Below are 17,405 nucleotides of genomic sequence, written 5' to 3'. Positions count from 1 at the left end.
TCCACCCTATCATACAACCCCCCCTACTCCACCCTATCATACAACCCCCCCTACTCCACCCTATCATACAACCCCCCCCTACTCCACCCCATCATACAACCCCCCCTACTCCACCCCATCATACAACCCCCCCTACTCCACCCCATCATACAACCCCCCCTACTCCACCCCATCATACAACCCCCCTACTCCACCCCATCATACAACCCCCCCTACTCCACCCCATCATACAACCCCCCCCTACTCCACCCCATCATACAACCCCCCTACTCCACCCCATCATACAACCCCCCTACTCCACCCCATCATACAACCCCCTACTCCACCCCATCATACTACCCCCCTACTCCACCCTATCATACAACCCCCCTACTCCACCCCATCATACAACCCCTCTACTCCACCCCATCATACAACCCCCCTACTCCACTCCATCATACAACCCCCCCCTACTCCACCCCATCATACAACCCCCCCCCTACTCCACCCCATCATACAACCCCCCTACTCCACCCCATCATACAACCCCCTACTCCACCCCATCATACAACCCCCTACTCCACCCCATCATACAACCCCCCTACTCCACCCCATCATACTACCCCTCTACTCCACCCTATCATACTACCCCTCTACTCCACCCCATCATACAACCCCCCCCTACTCCACCCCATCATACAACCCCCCCCCTACTCCACCCTATCATACTACCCCTCTACTCCACCCCATCATACAACCCCCCCTACTCCACCCCATCATACAACCCTCCCTACTCCACCCCATCATACAACCCCCCTACTCCACCCCATCATACAACCCCCCTACTCCACCCCATCATACAACCCCCCTACTCCACCCCATCATACAACCCCCCTACTCCACCCCATCATACAACCTCCCCTACTCCACCCCATCATACAACCCCCCCTACTCCACCCCATCATACAACCCCCCCTACTCCACCCCATCATACAACCCCCCCTACTCCACCCCATCATACAACCCCCCCTACTCCACCCCATCATACAACCCCCCCTACTCCACCCCATCATACAACCCCCCCTACTCCACCCCATCATACAACCCCCTACTCCACCCCATCATACAACCCCCCTACTCCACCCCATCATACAACCCCCTACTCCACCCCATCATACTACCCCCCTACTCCACCCTATCATACAACCCCCCTACTCCACCCCATCATACAACCCCTCTACTCCACCCCATCATACAACCCCCCTACTCCACTCCATCATACAACCCCCCCTACTCCACCCCATCATACAACCCCCCCCCCTACTCCACCCCATCATACAACCCCCCTACTCCACCCCATCATACAACCCCCTACTCCACCCCATCATACAACCCCCTACTCCACCCCATCATACAACCCCCCTACTCCACCCCATCATACTACCCCTCTACTCCACCCTATCATACTACCCCTCTACTCCACCCCATCATACAACCCCCCCCTACTCCACCCCATCATACAACCCCCCCCTACTCCACCCTATCATACTACCCCTCTACTCCACCCCATCATACAACCCCCCCTACTCCACCCCATCATACAACCCTCCCTACTCCACCCCATCATACAACCCCCCTACTCCACCCCATCATACAACCCCCCTACTCCACCCCATCATACAACCCCCCTACTCCACCCCATCATACAACCCCCCTACTCCACCCCATCATACAACCTCCCCTACTCCACCCCATCATACAACCCCCCCTACTCCACCCCATCATACAACCCCCCCTACTCCACCCCATCATACAACCCCCCCTACTCCACCCCATCATACAACCCCCCCTACTCCACCCCATCATACAACCCCCCCTACTCTACCCCATCATACAACCCCCCCTACTCCACCCCATCATACAACCCCCCCCTACTCCACCCCATCATACAACCCCCCCCTACTCCACCCCATCATACAACCCCCCTACTCCACCCCATCATACAACCCCCCTACTCCACCCCATCATACAACCCCCCCCTACTCCACCCCATCATACAACCCCCCCCCCCCTACTCCACCCCATCATACAACCCCCCCCTACTCCACCCCATCATACAACCCCCCCCTACTCCACCCCATCATACAACCCCCCCCTACTCCACCCCATCATACAACCCCCCGATTCCACCCCATTATACAACCCCCCCTACTGCACCCCATCATATAACCCCCCCCTACTCCACCCCATCATACAACCCCCCGATTCCACCCCATTATACAACCCCCCCTACTGCACCCCATCATATAACCCCCCCCCTACTCCACCCCATCATACAACCCCCCTACTCCACCCCATCATACAACCCCCTACTCCACCCCATCATACTACCCCCCTACTCCACCTCATACTACCCCCCTACTCCACCCTATCATACAACCCCTCCCCCCTACTCCACTCTCCCCTCACCATCTCATATTTCTTGTAAGCATTACTTTGTTTATTTATGTGTACTTTTGGATTTTGCAATTTGCTGAAAAATATAGCAGGTATTTCCTCTGGATTGCAACACTTGGATGCTGGGCCAAGAGACTGGCTGTTTTGTGATTCATAGTTCCCCTGATGAGTGATTCCCAGTTCACTCATAAGTTTAGCATACGTTTACCCCACAAAGCAAGTCTCCAAACACGTGGAGCCGAGTGCCCGCCAAACACACACCGAAACTACGACGTTGGTACAACGTTCGAACAAGTTTTAACACCTCCTAACCAGTTATAACAACCAATATAGCAAGTTGTATCAACGTTCTAATACGTCATAAACACATTAAGCCAAGATGTAACAACTTTATTACAAGTTGTAACAAGCGGAAAATAGAGACAGTTTCGGTTTGTGTTTCCAGGGTGGTTGGCCATCCGGGGCCTCCCGAACGCGGCAGTTCCAGTGCCAGAGACGGATGTTATCCAGTGTAGATACACGTGTGTAGCCCCACACTTGTGTAGAGATTTTTTGGGAACGTTTTGTGTGTGCCGGCTTTATCGGCTGCACAAGGCTAGTGCTTATGGATGGGGGAAATTAAAGGGTGGTTGTCATAGGTTTATGGGAGCCTAAATTGTTCATTTTGAAGTTTTGGTTTAGCATGTGTATAGTAATTAACAAATTTTATTTTACTCAATTTGATAGTGTTGTAATATTTAATGCTATCTATTTGATAGTGTTGTAATATTTGATGCTATCTATTTGATAGTGTTGTAATATTTGATGCTATCTATTTGATAGTGTTGTAATATTTGATGCTATCTATTTGATAGTGTTGTAATATTTGATGCTATCTATTTGATAGTGTTGTAATATTTGATGCTATCTATTTGATAGTGTTGTAATATTTGATGGGCTATCAATTTGATGGTGTAATATTTGATGGCTAGTGATCTCTATATGGTGAGCTATGATGACAGGCTAAGTGAACTAACCCTAACGATGTAAGAGAGACATGAAGTGATATGATCATTACATGGAGGCACAAGTTGATTTTGGAATAAAAATGAGCAAGTACAAGGAAATACAGTACTTGTATGCAGTGTGTATGGTAAGCAAGTGGATTGATGTTGACACGAGGTGGTGAAAACAAGCACCATATACAGCTTGGATAACGAGTATAGTGTGGCACGGTAGAGTAATGTGATGTCAGCATGTATAACTGCATCTGGTACAAGAAGTATGAGGTGGGGCTCTAGAGCATGACCTTGTACCCTGTAGACAAAACTAGGCTAACACATACACACAAACATACACATTCATAGTTTACTTAATTTATTAATTTCTGGGGGGGAGCCCCTTCGGCTCCCCGGAGCTTACTGGGCTGATGTGCTAATGTCAAACTTCGGCATCAGTCATGTGTATGGTGTTCTGTGGGCCTACCGGGGACCACGAGCCAGAACCTGCCTCCTTCAGAGAGGCATGGGGAGCAATGGCCTATAGAAACCCCCCGTGTGGTTGGAAGCATTCTATGTCTGCTATCGACCGGGTCAGCCACCCAGAAACGTAAGCATCCCAAAACAAAGCCCTTATGCTGGTGAAAATTTTGCTACCAAAAGCCGAACAAGTGGATAGAACTCCCCTAAAATAAATGAGCAAACGGGCATGACATCACACGTCGCCGCGCTGCTGTCTGTGCAGCTTCCCCCCTCCCAGGAAGGGGGAAGGTGGAGCCCCAGACCCCCGTGCCTGCTATCCACCCTTCAGTTCTAAGGTTGATGCTAGAGGCGGAGGTCGTGTGCTTGGCTCCAGAGTTTCCAGCACTGTGCTTTGAGTGTGGTGGCTGTCTTCCAGGGGTGCGAGAGCCAGGAGTTATTCTACAGTACTTGGGTTGCATGCGCTTAGGGTTATCGTCCCTAGGTGCCCTGTAAGTATTGCCCTTGGAGCTTGGGGTCACCTTCCACGAGTTCCTCGGGGCCTGCCTCTGCTGGGCCGTGTTACTGCTCGGTTTTTTGGCCACCCTTTGGGTGCTTGGGGTTTTTATCTTCCTTGTTTACCTTAGGGTAAGAGGCAGTTTGCACTGGTGCGGGGTGCAGGGTACTGCACAGCTTGTTTTCACCATTCACAGCGGCCGGCTCTGTTCCTTGGAGTGCGTTGTCCTCTTGCGGGGTTTTGTTTTTCTTTGTGTTTTTGCCTTGTGGGGGGGGGGGTCTGCCTTGTATGCCCCTTTGTGCCTGACCTGTGCACGGTTCTTTCTGGTTATGTCCCCTGCTAGGTCCCTGTGAGTGTACACGTCCCTGGGGTTCTGCTTTTAGAAAGTTGATTGGTATTTGTGGGTGCCGGTAAGCAGTACCCTGTCTGGGATTACCTGGCTGTGAGTCCTTAAATGCTCAGGACCCTGGGAAACCCCTAGGGGCGTGTGGGTCAGATAGATGTGTCCCCGGAGTCCCCCCCCCCCCCCCTCGCTTCATGTGAGTTAGAGGGTTGCTCGGTCCCCTTGACTCAGGGTGACCCTCACGGTTTTTGCCTCGGTCATGCTGTCTGTTGGGCCAGTGACACTTTTGACCCAGAGTCCTGCGAGCTCTCTTGCTTGCTGGTGACTCAGTTTTCCCAATCTCATGATGATGTTCTACAGGTACAGGCATTGCATGTGCGCTTTTGGTTGTTGCAACGTGCTAGGTTTGTTGCTCACCCGGATGCCCCAAGGCTGCCCCGTTTTACCTATAAGGACCCGGACGTGGGGGTGTCACTTCAACCTTGGTTCAGTCCGTGCCCCCTCGTCCTTCCCCTGTTGTGGTTCGTTCTGGTCCCCCCGCCCCCTGCACGGTTCCGAAGCGTCTGAGGGTTTCGGAATCGGGGCAGGGTTTAGATGGTCTTGAGTCTCGGGCGGTCTCGGGGGATGCCTCTTCCGGTGTGGCAATGGAGGCATTCGAGTCCGATCTCCCTGCCGAAGTCTCTGGGTTTGACTAGTGGGCCCTCTTCTGTTTGGCTTACTCACCTGCGCCGCCCTTTTTTTTTTAGGGGCCAGTGCTCTAGGGGATGACTCGGCCCTGGGTCTCGAGGAGGGGGATCCTGGGGCTAACTTGGGGGTCTTGGACCCCGCCTGGGTTTTTCTACCCTCGTAGCGGGGCATATTGTTACAAGGAGTGAGGTTTTCTTTTTTCCCCTCTGCGTACAAATTGGATTTGGTGTCTGCCCCTCCCTGGGTTCGGTTTAGTGTTCTCTCGGGTGCGTCAGTTCAGTCTTTCCGGAGGGTTTCAGCTTCCCGCATCCAACTGTCTGCGGTGCAGGCAGCCCTGGCGGCTTACCTCTTGCGTGACCCAGATTATGCCTCGGTGATGGATCCGTTGTCTCTCAGGTTTGGGGCTTCGTTCTCTTTCTGGGTCTGTTACAAGGTTCCGGAGTCGTCCTGGCTGGCGGACTGCCCTGTATTCGCTTTGGAGGCTTGGCATTCTTTCTGTCGTTCCCAAACGCTTGAGTGGCACGAGGCTTCGATTGTGGTTCAGGTTTTCCTGGAGGGCGACCCTGAGCACCTCAGTAAATGCTTGTTTGCTCCTGCCTTTCCCCGGGATGTTGACGTTCTGCAGCTCCATGTGCAGGTTCCCTCCTTTTCGGCTGCGCAGGTGGCCGAGAATTTGCGCACCTGGGGCCTCTTGGCTTTGGCCTTGCACTTCTTTTCCCTCCTGGAGCTGTCTTTGGACTGGCTTGGGGAGGATGTGGGGGCACTCGGGGCCGTTCTGGGGTCCGGTGCCTTAGGCTTGGTGGCTCGCTCGTCTGCTGCCTTGTTGAAGCTGTTTGCACCAATCTTGCAGGATGTAGTTTCCCCGTTTTACACTTCCCGGCTCGCGTGTCGGCAGGCGGTGCTTGCCTCCTCTCTGGAATCGGCCTGGGCCCTGGCTCTTAGATTGTCTTTGCCTTTTTGTCCTCTGCTTTTTGCACCTTCAGCTGTGGCACAGTATATTCAGGCTGCTTCGGCCAGTTGCCTTCCCATGTCTGACTTGTTGGTTCTCCAGGGGTCCTGGGGGGGGGCCTTCCCGGAGGGGTTGTGCCAGGGCTTGGGGTTCTGCTTGTCATGGTGGGCCACAGGTCCCAGTTATGGGTTCAGTTCCGCCTTTGGACCCGCCTTCGTCTGGTCGGCACGGTGTTCGCTCTATGTGAGGTTTTGGGTCTCGTAAGGGGCGCTGGCCCTTTTGCGGTTCGTCCCATTTACTGGGTGATGAGGGGGGGGAAGGCTTGCACTGTTTGCTTATGCCTGATCGAGGCTTGCACTGTTCGCTTATGCCTGATCTCACAATTTGTGGGCATTTCTGGTCGTTTCCTTCGGCCTGCAGTGGCATTGGGTGGCCCCTTCCCCTTTGGGGGGTTCAAGGCTGGCAGGGCAGGCCTCTTCTCCTGCGCTCTGTCGAGTCGTCTTGGAGTGGGTTCGCTTGGGAGTCCCTCAGGTGAGTTTCCCAGTCCCGAAACGGGACTGTGCGGACATGAGGCTCATTCTGGACTTGTTCCATCTGAACCCCTGGATTCATTGCCCCTCCTTTTGGATGACTACGCTGTCCCAGGTTCAGCTCCTGTTGGAGCCGGGTTCTTGGATGGTGTCCCTGGACCTCCGGGACGCTTATTGGCACGTCCCGATTTATCCAGGGTTCAGGGACTGGCTCGGTTTTGTTGTGGGGTGTCAAGGTTACCACTTTCGTTGTCTCCCGTTTGGATTGAATCGGGCACCTCGTGTGTTCACACACGTCTTGCACGAGTCGTCGTGGCCCGTCTGTGTCTTTTAGGTGTTTGGGTGTTGGCCTACCTCAACGCTTGGCTGGTCTGGGCTCCCAGCCGGTCCTCTTGTCTGCTAGCCAGGGATTTGGTTCTTTCCCAGCTTGCCGAGTTCGGGTTCTTGATGAACTGGAGGAAGTTCCATCTAGTTCCCTCCCAGGTTCGGACATAGCTGGGTCTTGTGTGGGACTCTCGGACTGCTTTCATGTCTCTTCCTTCAGTCTCTCTCCTGCGGTTGCGGTCCCGCTTGCGCCTGTTTCTGGGGGGCTCCCGGGTCACCCGGTGTTTGCTCGAGGGTTTGTGCGGGAGCTTGAACTTTGCGATGTTGGACTACTCGCTGGGTCGGGTTTGGGTTCTTCGACTGTTCTGGTTTCTTTGGGGGCATCCCTTCTGCCTCTCTCGCGATCGCTGGGCTCATCCCCCAGGGGCCTTGCGTTGGCTGCTGCGTCGCTGGCTTCCTCTTTGGGTTTTTCGGGATTCAGTGCCTTGGCGCCTGCCTGAGCCCTCGCTCGATGTGTTCACGGGTGTGTCGTCTCTCGGCTGGGGTTTGTGACCAGTGCTCACCAGGCCGGCCAGGGACGGTGGGGTCCGTCCTTCCGTCGAGCCCACAGCACGGTGCGGGAGTTCGCGGAGGTGTGGTTTGTGCTTTGGAGGGTGGATCGCACGTGGGTCGACGATCTGGCTCCATTCGGACTGCTTCCAGGTGGTTCATTGCTTGAACCGAGGGGGTTTGATGCGGTCCTTGGCTCTTTGGCACTAGTCGCTTCGGGTGACTTGTCTGCTGAGTTCTCGGGGTTTGGCTCTCCTGGCAGTTCACGCGCGGGGAGTGTCCAACGTCTTGGCCGACGGCCTGTCTCGTTTCGTTCCCCTGTCTACGGAATGGATGGTCGACACCAGCTCCTTCCATTGGCTTTGCCGGACGTTCGGACGCCCCGAGGTGGACCTCTTCGCTTTGGCATGGTCGCGACGCCTTCCCCTGTATGTGGCGCCCTTCCCAGACTGTGAGGCCGGGCTCGATGCCTTTCGGCAGGACTGGTCAAGGTGGGGGTTCCTGTACCTCTTTCCCCCAGTTCAGCTGTTGCTCCACATCCTGGCTCACTTGGAGACTTCCCAGGGGCGAGTTGTCCTCTTGGCCCCGTGGTGGCCGGCCCCAGCCATGGTTTCAGGCGCTGCTTGCTCGATGTCCGAACCCGGAGGTTTTCCCGCGGCTCCACCTCTTCCAGCAGATCGGACCAGAATGTCACGTGGCCAGTTCAGTCTTCTTGAGTTTTCACGTATGGTACTTTTGACTCGAGTTTATCATCATCTCTATGGTGATCAGGTGGTTTCCTTGTTAGTGTCCCACCTGCTGGCTTTCGTCTCGGCGGCAGTATGAAGTTTCCTGGCGGTCCTTCCGGTTCTTTTTGCGTCTTCGTAGTTGTACTTCGCTTTCTGTTAGGGTGGTGTTGTCCTTTCTCTCTTGGTTGATCCAGGACCGTCATCATATGCCTAACACTGTCGCCTCGTATCGTGCGGCGCTGGTGGAGCCGCTTCAGCTTGCTTTCGGTATTGATGTTACATCTGCACCATTTCGCAAGCTGTCTCGTGCATTGTTTCACCTCCAGCCTGTTCATGCGCTGCCTGAGCTGTCCTGGTCCTTGGACAGTGTGCTCTCTCTTCTTTCTTCTCCTCGGTTTGTTGTGGCCCCTTTGGTTCAGGATTGTTTCTCGAAGGCACTTGTGCTGTTGGCATTAGCCTCTGGGCGTCCGGTCGGTGAGCTTCATGCTCTCCTCCGGTGCAGGGGTATCTGCTCCTTTGGTCGTGGCGATAGGTTTGTTCGTCTCCAGCCATCTCCTTCTTTTCTGACAAAAAATTAAACTGCTGCTTTCCGAAGGGGTCTTTGGGTTGTTGATGCTTGGTTAGTTAGGCCGGGGGTGCATCATGTTTTGTGTCCGGTTGCTGCCCTACGCCATTATTAGTGCACCACAGCTTGTGTGTCCGGGAACGCGCTTTGGGTTGATCCGGTTTCCCTTCTTCCCTGTTCGCGGGTGTGGGTCTCCAGGTCGTTTGCAGGGTTATTAAGTCTAGCCAGCCTGTGGTCTATCCCCGTGCCAATGACGTTCACAAGTTCGCTGCTCTTGCTGCTGTCTTGGGTAACATGTCCTGGTCTGACATTTGGGCGTGGGGTTTTTGGCGGTCAAACAGGGTCCTGGCTGCGCGGTATCTCGTGAACGTTCCTGGGCCTAGTCGGGCCTGTGTCACATTGAGTCGGTGGTTGTAGCCAGTTATCTCGACTTCGAGTTGAGGAGTGAGCAGCGACAGCCTCCCGGGTAAGTCCCTCGACTTTTTCCTCTGTGGGTAGTTAGCTCCGGGGAGCCGAAGGGACTACCCCCCAGAAAACCAGTGTTGAATGTAATGAAACACCATATTCTGGGTGAGGCCTGGAGGCTCCCCGGCATCCCTCCCTCTCTCCCTCCCTACTCCCGGTCGGCATTTTTTCGTGTGTTTTAACATCCAACCTCAGAACTGAAGGGTGGATAGGCGGTGCAGGGTCTTGGGCTCCCCTTTCCCCCTCCCGGGGAGGGGGAAGCTGCACAGACAGCGGCGCAGCAACGTGTGACGTCATGCTCGTTTGCTCGTTTCTTTTAGGGGAGGTCTATCCACTTGTTCAGCTTTTGGTAGCAAAATTTTCACCAGAATAAGGGTTTGTTTTGGGATACTTACCTTTCTGGGTGGCAGACATAGAATGCTTCCAATCACACGGGGGTTTCTATAGGTCATTACACCCCATGCCTCTCTGAGGGGGCCAGGTTCTGGCTCGTGGTCCCCGGTAGGCCCACAGAGCTCCATACATATGACTGATGCCAAAGTCTAACATTAGCATATCAGCCTAGTAATCTCCGGGGAGCCTCCGGGATTCACCCAGAAAATAGCGTTTCATTACATTCAACGCTGGTTTTTTGTAAGCCATTTACACAACCTTTCTGGAGGGGCACAACCTTTCTGGAGGGTTATCTCTCTGAGATAACTCCACACACACACAGTTGCATCAGACTTAGGAGTCCTGAATGTGACCTATCGGGGACCAGACTCGAAACCTGCTCCCTCAAAGAGGCACGGAACTGGGAATTTTTACAGTCACTTACAAAAAAAAAAACTCCAGAAAGTAAGAGAAGCAATGCAGACAACTGCAATGTTCACAGAGAAAAGAATTTAAATTGCAAGTGATTCACACAATACAGTAGCTGGAGTGAACCCCCATCCCCAAATTAGGGCTGACCATCAACAGATGGCAGCACCACTGGGAGCTCCCAGCTTCCATTTCATCAGAGCATTAATCCTGTCACTGACGTCCATGAGTATGGAATCTCCTTGGGTTGTCAGATTTAGCGAGTTCCTTTTTTGCCAAGATAAGTGTGGGTCGTCCTGTGAGTTCCATTTGCTTTGTGTATTGATTCCAGATTTAATGTTTGCTTCACATGTGTGTTTCCATGCCTCACTTGTGTGTTTCCATGCTTCACATGTGTGTTTCCATGCCTCACTTGTGTGGTTCTGATTTCTGATTCACCTCGAGCTGCATGGATTTAGGGCAGCCCTTCCCTAAGTTCTTGTTTGGCATTGTCCCTGCCCTGACAGTGTTTCCATGCTACAGTGGGTTCAAGAGTTCATTTGAAGGGCAAGCCTACTGTATATTTACTATTTGTGTCTGCAGAATTGAGTTATTAGCTCTTGGACCCTGTCTTTCTAACCAATTTATTTTTCCTCTTATTATGTCTACTACATATATTTCTCCCTAACACACACATTCCCAGGAAGCAGCCAGTAACAGCTGTCTAACTCCCAGGTACCTATTTACTGCTAGGTGAACAGAAGCACCAGAGTGAAAGAAACTCCCCATTTGTTTCTGCCTGTCGGGGGCAGAAACCTCGGTATGTACGGTGCCTCGCCCTGGGTAGTGCGCTGGTCTTTGACTCGCCTGTGATGCCCTGTGGTTGAGGGAATTTGGAGTTTATTGTGGGGTTCGCATGCTTGTACAGTATATATGGCATGCCGCCGACTCCCTTCGTAGCTGTGTTTTATCCTGAATGCTGTGTTTGATGTTAGTTCTTCTGGTGAGGATCCCCAAAGCCTGGGTGTTCTGCTTGGCTCTCATCTCCTGTAATACCTGAGCCCACACTCGCTTCTTGTGAGTTTGATGATTGTCCATCAGTTTGGCTACAAAATGGTGATAAACGTTCCTGTCTCCTGCTGCTGCCTGTTGGGTGGGTGTTACCCTCTACACCATGGCTTGTGACATTTGGGTTTGCTGGTTCATTATTTTGGTTCAAGCCTACATCTTTTGGATTTTGTTTCCTGGTTTTTGTAATGAAGAGGCTCCACAGGTAATGGCTGCTTTTCAAGGTGAAGCATGTTTGCATTTGTGCTGGTGCTGTGTTCTGTGCTCCAGCCTTTCTTTGTCTTGTTTCTTTGTGTGGGGACCCTTAAACAACTTCCCCTCCCCTCGCATCCTCCGGTTGTTCGCTGTGGGTGTGAATGGGCCTCCTCCAGAGGATTGCCCCTTTCATGTCGACACTAGAGAGAGTTGAGCTGTTGCTTCTCTCCCCCCTTCCCCTCAGGGATCTGGTCATTTTCTTTACATGGTGGTTTTGGCTCAGAAAGTTTGGAGATGCCTTGCTGTCTGTTAAGGCATCAGGCATGGAACTCAGGTCTGCCTCTGCCCCCATGGTCATCATTTTGGTCTTCCAGGACTTAGGGGGTGAGCTCGAGAAGGGTTCCCCGAGTGCTCTTCAACCCTTCCTGGTCTGATTCTATCTGCTGTGGGTATTTCATTTAGGGCAGATAACTTTTCTTATTCTCTGCCCGTGCTCAAGCTAAATTCCTTGACTGCTTCCCCCCCTCCCCCCCTGGCTGCACTTTCATATCCTGTTAGGTTCAGTGAGTGTGCGTATTCCCACCTTGTACCTTGGCATGGGTGCACTTCTTTTGGTTTCTCCTGTGGGATCAGACCTCGCTTTCATTATGAGCCCAGCTTCTGCCTTTTGGCTGTGGTTCCTGATTCAACCTGGCTTACTGAAAACCCTTTGTTTTTCTTGGTGGCTTGAGAAACTAACTTTGGCTTTTCCTAAACCTAGATGTTTGTGTTGTGGGGAGTGGGATTGACTTTCAGGTGCTTTTGCATGGTGCTTCTTTTGCCACACTTGAGAGTTGTTTGTTTGCTCCAGTTCTTCCCAAGGACATGAGCTGGTGGGAGCTCTATGTCCAGCTGACTTTGTTCTCTAGAGCCCTCACTGCAGAGGATCACAGGGCTCATGAGTACTGGGCATTTGTTGAGCTGTTCTCTGACCAGCTCTGAGGCAGCCTGGATTCTAGGGTCATTGAGCTTGTGCCAGCTGGTGCTGCTTCTGGCCAGCATTCTCGGCCTTCTCAAACAATGCAGAAGGGTACCTCAGCTTGGGGTCTGGTTTGCCTTTTTAACAGTGTTGTGTGGGTATGTCTGGCCTGTGTTGCCAGTTCCTGGTCCAGTGATTCTTAGACTTTCTGAGTTGTTTCTCAGGTCTGTTGTGGAGTTGGCCCCTCCCCCAACCCTTCCTAGAGGTTCCGGGGTGTTGGTCAGGGGGTCCTCCCTTCATCATCAAGTGGTCATGGTGGCATAGTTGGACTTTGGTGTGGTCAGTGTGTTGCAGGTTCGCATTCGCCTCGTCCATTCGGTGGATGAATTGGAGGAAGTCCCAGTTGGTTCCATTCCAGTTTCAGGTCTGGTTGGGCCTGGCTCGAGAATCCTGGTCAATTTCCCTTTCTTTGTCACCGGTGGCACTGCTCTACCTGTAACACTATTGCCATTGAGTGTTGGACCAGTCCCAGATGACTTGATGGTTGGTCTAGTAGTTGTCAAGAGCCTGATCTTTACTTGCATGGTGGTTCCACTGGGGTATGGTTTGGCTCCAGGCATTGTCCATTTCTCCAGTTCCACCCGTCCACTGCCAGACTGGCTAGGTTTGACCCCCCCATTGGTCCTTTGCTGGCTCTTGAATTGCCGGCTTCCTCATCAGGCATTTTGGGGTTTAATTCAGTGTTGCCTTTTTTCCCTTGTTGCTCAATGTGTTCACAGATGGAGTGGCTCTTAATTGAGGTTTTGTGACCAGTACTCACCAAGCCTCCCAGGCTGCACAGCAGGGTGCATGAGTTTGCAGCAGTGTGGCAGGCTCTTTGGAGGGTTAGTCTTCTCTGGGCTCCATTCTCCCTCTCCATTCTGACTGCTCTATTGTGGTTCATTTAGTGAACCACTGGGTGGCAACTTCGGTCCTTCTCCTTTGGAGCTGGACTTTGCGAATTGCTTGGCTTCTAGATTCTCTCTCTGATTATGTACATGGTTCACATGTGGGTTGTGTTCAATGTTTTCATGGATGGTCTCTCCTATATGTTTCATTTCCATGGAGTGGACCATCAGTGACACATTCCCTTGTTGGCTCTGGGAGATATTGAGTCTCCCAAAGGTGGAACTCTCCATGAACATGGAACAAGCGGCTTCCTTCTTACATGACCCCATTCCCCTATCATGAGGTTCTTGTGGTGGATTCCTTTCAACAGGACTGGTTAAGGGGGTTCCCTCACTCTTGTCATCATCCCCCCTACCTCCACCTCTCTCTGGTCCAGCTGTTCCTCTGGATATTGTCCAGGTTGAAGATTTACTCGGGCACTTGATCCTTCTCGCTCCTTTGTGGCTGGCTCGGTGTCTGAACCTAGACATTTTTCTGCAGCTCCGCCTCTTTCAGTGGAATGATCCAGTTAATCAAACAGTAGTTTGATCCTAGCTAGTTCAATGTTGCCTTTTGGCCTGTCATCATCACCTGTTGATCATCCCAAATCCTTATCCTGACCCCCCTTTTAAGTACTATATAGTCATAATGGCCTGGAGCTTTCTCCTCGTAGTTCTCTTCCCTTCCTCTAATGTATGCATCTGAACTTTTTGAAGAAATTCTATTGCTCCTTGTGTGGTGTTGATGTGATTTAAGTTGTTGGTATCCCAGCTGTACCTTTCATTGCTGTGACAGAATGAAGTTTTTCAGCAATTCTTCGCCCCTTTGTACAGTATCTTCATTTTATTTCCTATTTGTATGTTCCTGTCGTTTTGTCTTATTTGTTTTGGTTGTTTGTCAATCAGCATCTTATGCCTAATATTGTCACCTCTTACTGTTCAGCCATCACAGAGGCATTCTAGTTGGCATTCGGCATCAGCATCCCTTCGGTGTTGGTTCACATGTTGTGCAGTCTTTCATCCCGGCTGGCTTGTGCTCTTCCTGAGCAATCGTAATCTCGATAGGGTGTTAAAGTTTCTCTCCTTCCCCTTGGTTCTCAGTTGCCCCTTAATTCTGGGATATGCTTCCAGTTCTTAGGGGGGCTGCTATTCTTTCAGTCCTGGCTAGTGTTTTTTTTTTTTTTTTTTTTTGCCGCCTCCTTCTTCTTGTCTGGTGAAAAAAAAGATGATTACCTTCTGTAGGAGTCCTTTGGTGGTTGTTGCTTGGTTTGTTAGGCCAAGAATGCATCATTTGTTGTTCCAGTTACAGTGATTTGTTTCTACCTGCATGCCACCTCCATTGCTTTGTTTGATGTGTTGTTTTTTATCCGGTTTGCTTGGCTCCCTGTACCAAGGCTTGTTAGCTGCAGGATATGCACAGTGTCATTAAATCTAGTGAGCCTGTGGGTCTACCCTCCCATGATGTTCATCAGTCAGCCTGTGGGTCTACCCTCCCATGATGTTCATCAGTCAGCCTGTGGGTCTACCCTCCCATGATGTTCATCAGTCAGCCTGTGGGTCTACCCTCCCATGATGTTCATCAGTGTTTTAAAACATGTCACAGGCACATATTAGGGCTCGGGGGGGGGTTTAGAGGCCTAACAGAGTCCTGTTGGTTTGTTGCTTGTTTCCTGATCCCCTTGAGGCTTGTGTTGCCCTGGATCAGTTTCCTGTCTTGAAGTCTTGTCTTCAGGAGGGTGTTTTTTTGCTCTTACTTGTAGATACCTGATTACCTGTCAATGAATCTGAGGCTCAATGTCCCTGTGGTTTGGTCTCTTGATCAGGCCTTTGGTTAGTAGTGTGATCTACATGTACCATGTTTTCTTTGTACTCTGTTGTTAGCTAGCTTCAGGGGAACACAATTTGACCCTCTTGAAAACCAGCCATTGAATGTAATAAAATGCCTCTTTCTGGTAAGGCTCAGGTGGCTCAATGATCCCTCCCATCCTTCCAGGTTCATTGGTTTATTGTCTTTCAGCTCCAGACTGAGGCTCCAATGTAAGCTGGGAGCCCCCAGTGGTGCTGCCCCCTCTTGATCGTCACAAATAACTGTTCTGGTGGGGGGGGGGGGGGGTGGATTTGATCTTCTGTTGGTTGAATCATTTGTGGAGTTGTTTGTGGCTTCAGTTCTTTTGTGTGTGAACATTTCAGTTGTCTGTATTGCTTCATTTATTTTCTGGATGTTTTCTAGGTGAGGGTGACCATAAGAATCCCTTGCTCTCTGTTCGACTCTGGTCACCAGTAGGTCATTTGGGGCTCCTAAGATTGGTGCGATACATCTGTGTGTGGAGCTATCTTGACGAGCCAGCTTCATGGAGCCACCGAGGCCCTACCAGACAAAGGCGTTTCATTACATTCGACGGCAGTTTTTTTTATACAGTACTTGAACAAATATTCTCTTAACTTTTTGTATTGAATATATTTGTGATTTTTATTCTTAGTTATGTCATTAGTTGTGTGTGGGTCAAGTATTGCTTGAGGGGGGGGTGACAGTTTAGTTCTGTGGTGATGCTAAATATTTTATGGTGCAGAAGATTCCATTTCGTTTTAAGTTGGATTGCATAACGAGGAAAATATTAAATTTAGCTGAATGTTGCAGAGAAAGAGGAGGACAAACTTAGACTCGAGTGACAGTGAAGTTTCACCTGTGAGCATTATTGGATGAATCTGTAAAAGGCAAATCATCATCTTTATGAAGCCAAGTCTTGTTATTTCTCCACATTATTGTCTGTGCTTGTGCTCTTCAACCAATTTGAATTGTTTTAATTACTGTATTCTTTCATTGAATTATATAAAATCATTACAAAATTATACACAACTTTATGTAAAATTATACCGTAATTATTAACTTAAGGTTACTTAAGCATGGGGCTCCTATGAATGTGTTTGCTGTCCACGGGAATGTAATTATAGATCATTTCTGTATATCACTATACAGGAGATTATGTAAATACACATTACAAGGCTGTGCCATATTTTCATTCCATAATCTGAAAGGTATTAATGTTAATTAAATTATTACAGGTAAAAATTCCATGTACCTTTATGAATGAAGATTTATCAAATATATTTTATTTTTATTTATACCTTATTACTTTGTGTTCCTTATTATATTTGTTCCAAGACTTCTGATTTATATAAAGGCCGGTTCATGATCGCTACAGAACCTTCTTTTTCTGTCAAATATTATAACTTTGTTAAGACTGGTCAAGGTTCCCGACTATCAAAGAGTCACTTTCTTAAGGTTTCGGTATTTTGTATATATGTAGAGTGTGACTGTTCTATCCAAATGAATGTTTGAGATTGCTTCAGTATGAGGATTGGTGAGATATGGGGAATGCCTCACATTTTGGGGGGTTTGCCTCTGTATCTAGCCAGGCTACTCACCTGGAGTTCCCCAGCTATCACCAAGCTCTATCACACCCCCTCAGTAGAGGCAAGAGAAGTTTCAGGGTACTTGGCCACACCACTAACCATAGGGAAAACCACCATAAAAGTAGAATGCAACAAAATGAGCAAACTGCATGGACAACATTTGCAACGCTGATTTGAAGTATATAGAGATTGTCGAGGAGCAACAGCTAGCTAGCTCTATACCCTCGCCATTGCATGACAGCCAAGGATAGCCAGGGGTTGGCTTTCTGACTGGGGGCAGCTCCCCCAGTCATTTGCACACATGACGTTGCAATGGGCACAGGCTCTGGTTCGTCTTTGCTCTGTGGACACTGTCTTGTCAGATAAGTGTTGACCATCAACTGGACTTTGTTCCATATGTGTGTGTTTTCTATGTTGACCTGTTGCATGTGCCTTGATCACTTATTCACCCTTGGCAGCACAGGCAAGAGTTGGATTCTCTAGTCCAACAGGCATTCGATTAGGGCAGTCTTCCCTGAAGAAGGTTTAGGAGTTT

Source organism: Procambarus clarkii, chromosome 16 (genome assembly GCF_040958095.1).
Source record: "Procambarus clarkii isolate CNS0578487 chromosome 16, FALCON_Pclarkii_2.0, whole genome shotgun sequence".
In the NCBI taxonomy this organism is placed as follows: Eukaryota; Metazoa; Arthropoda; class Malacostraca; order Decapoda; family Cambaridae; genus Procambarus; species Procambarus clarkii.
The sequence above is the reverse complement of the archived record's forward strand: the minus strand, read 5'-3'. Positions refer to the sequence as shown.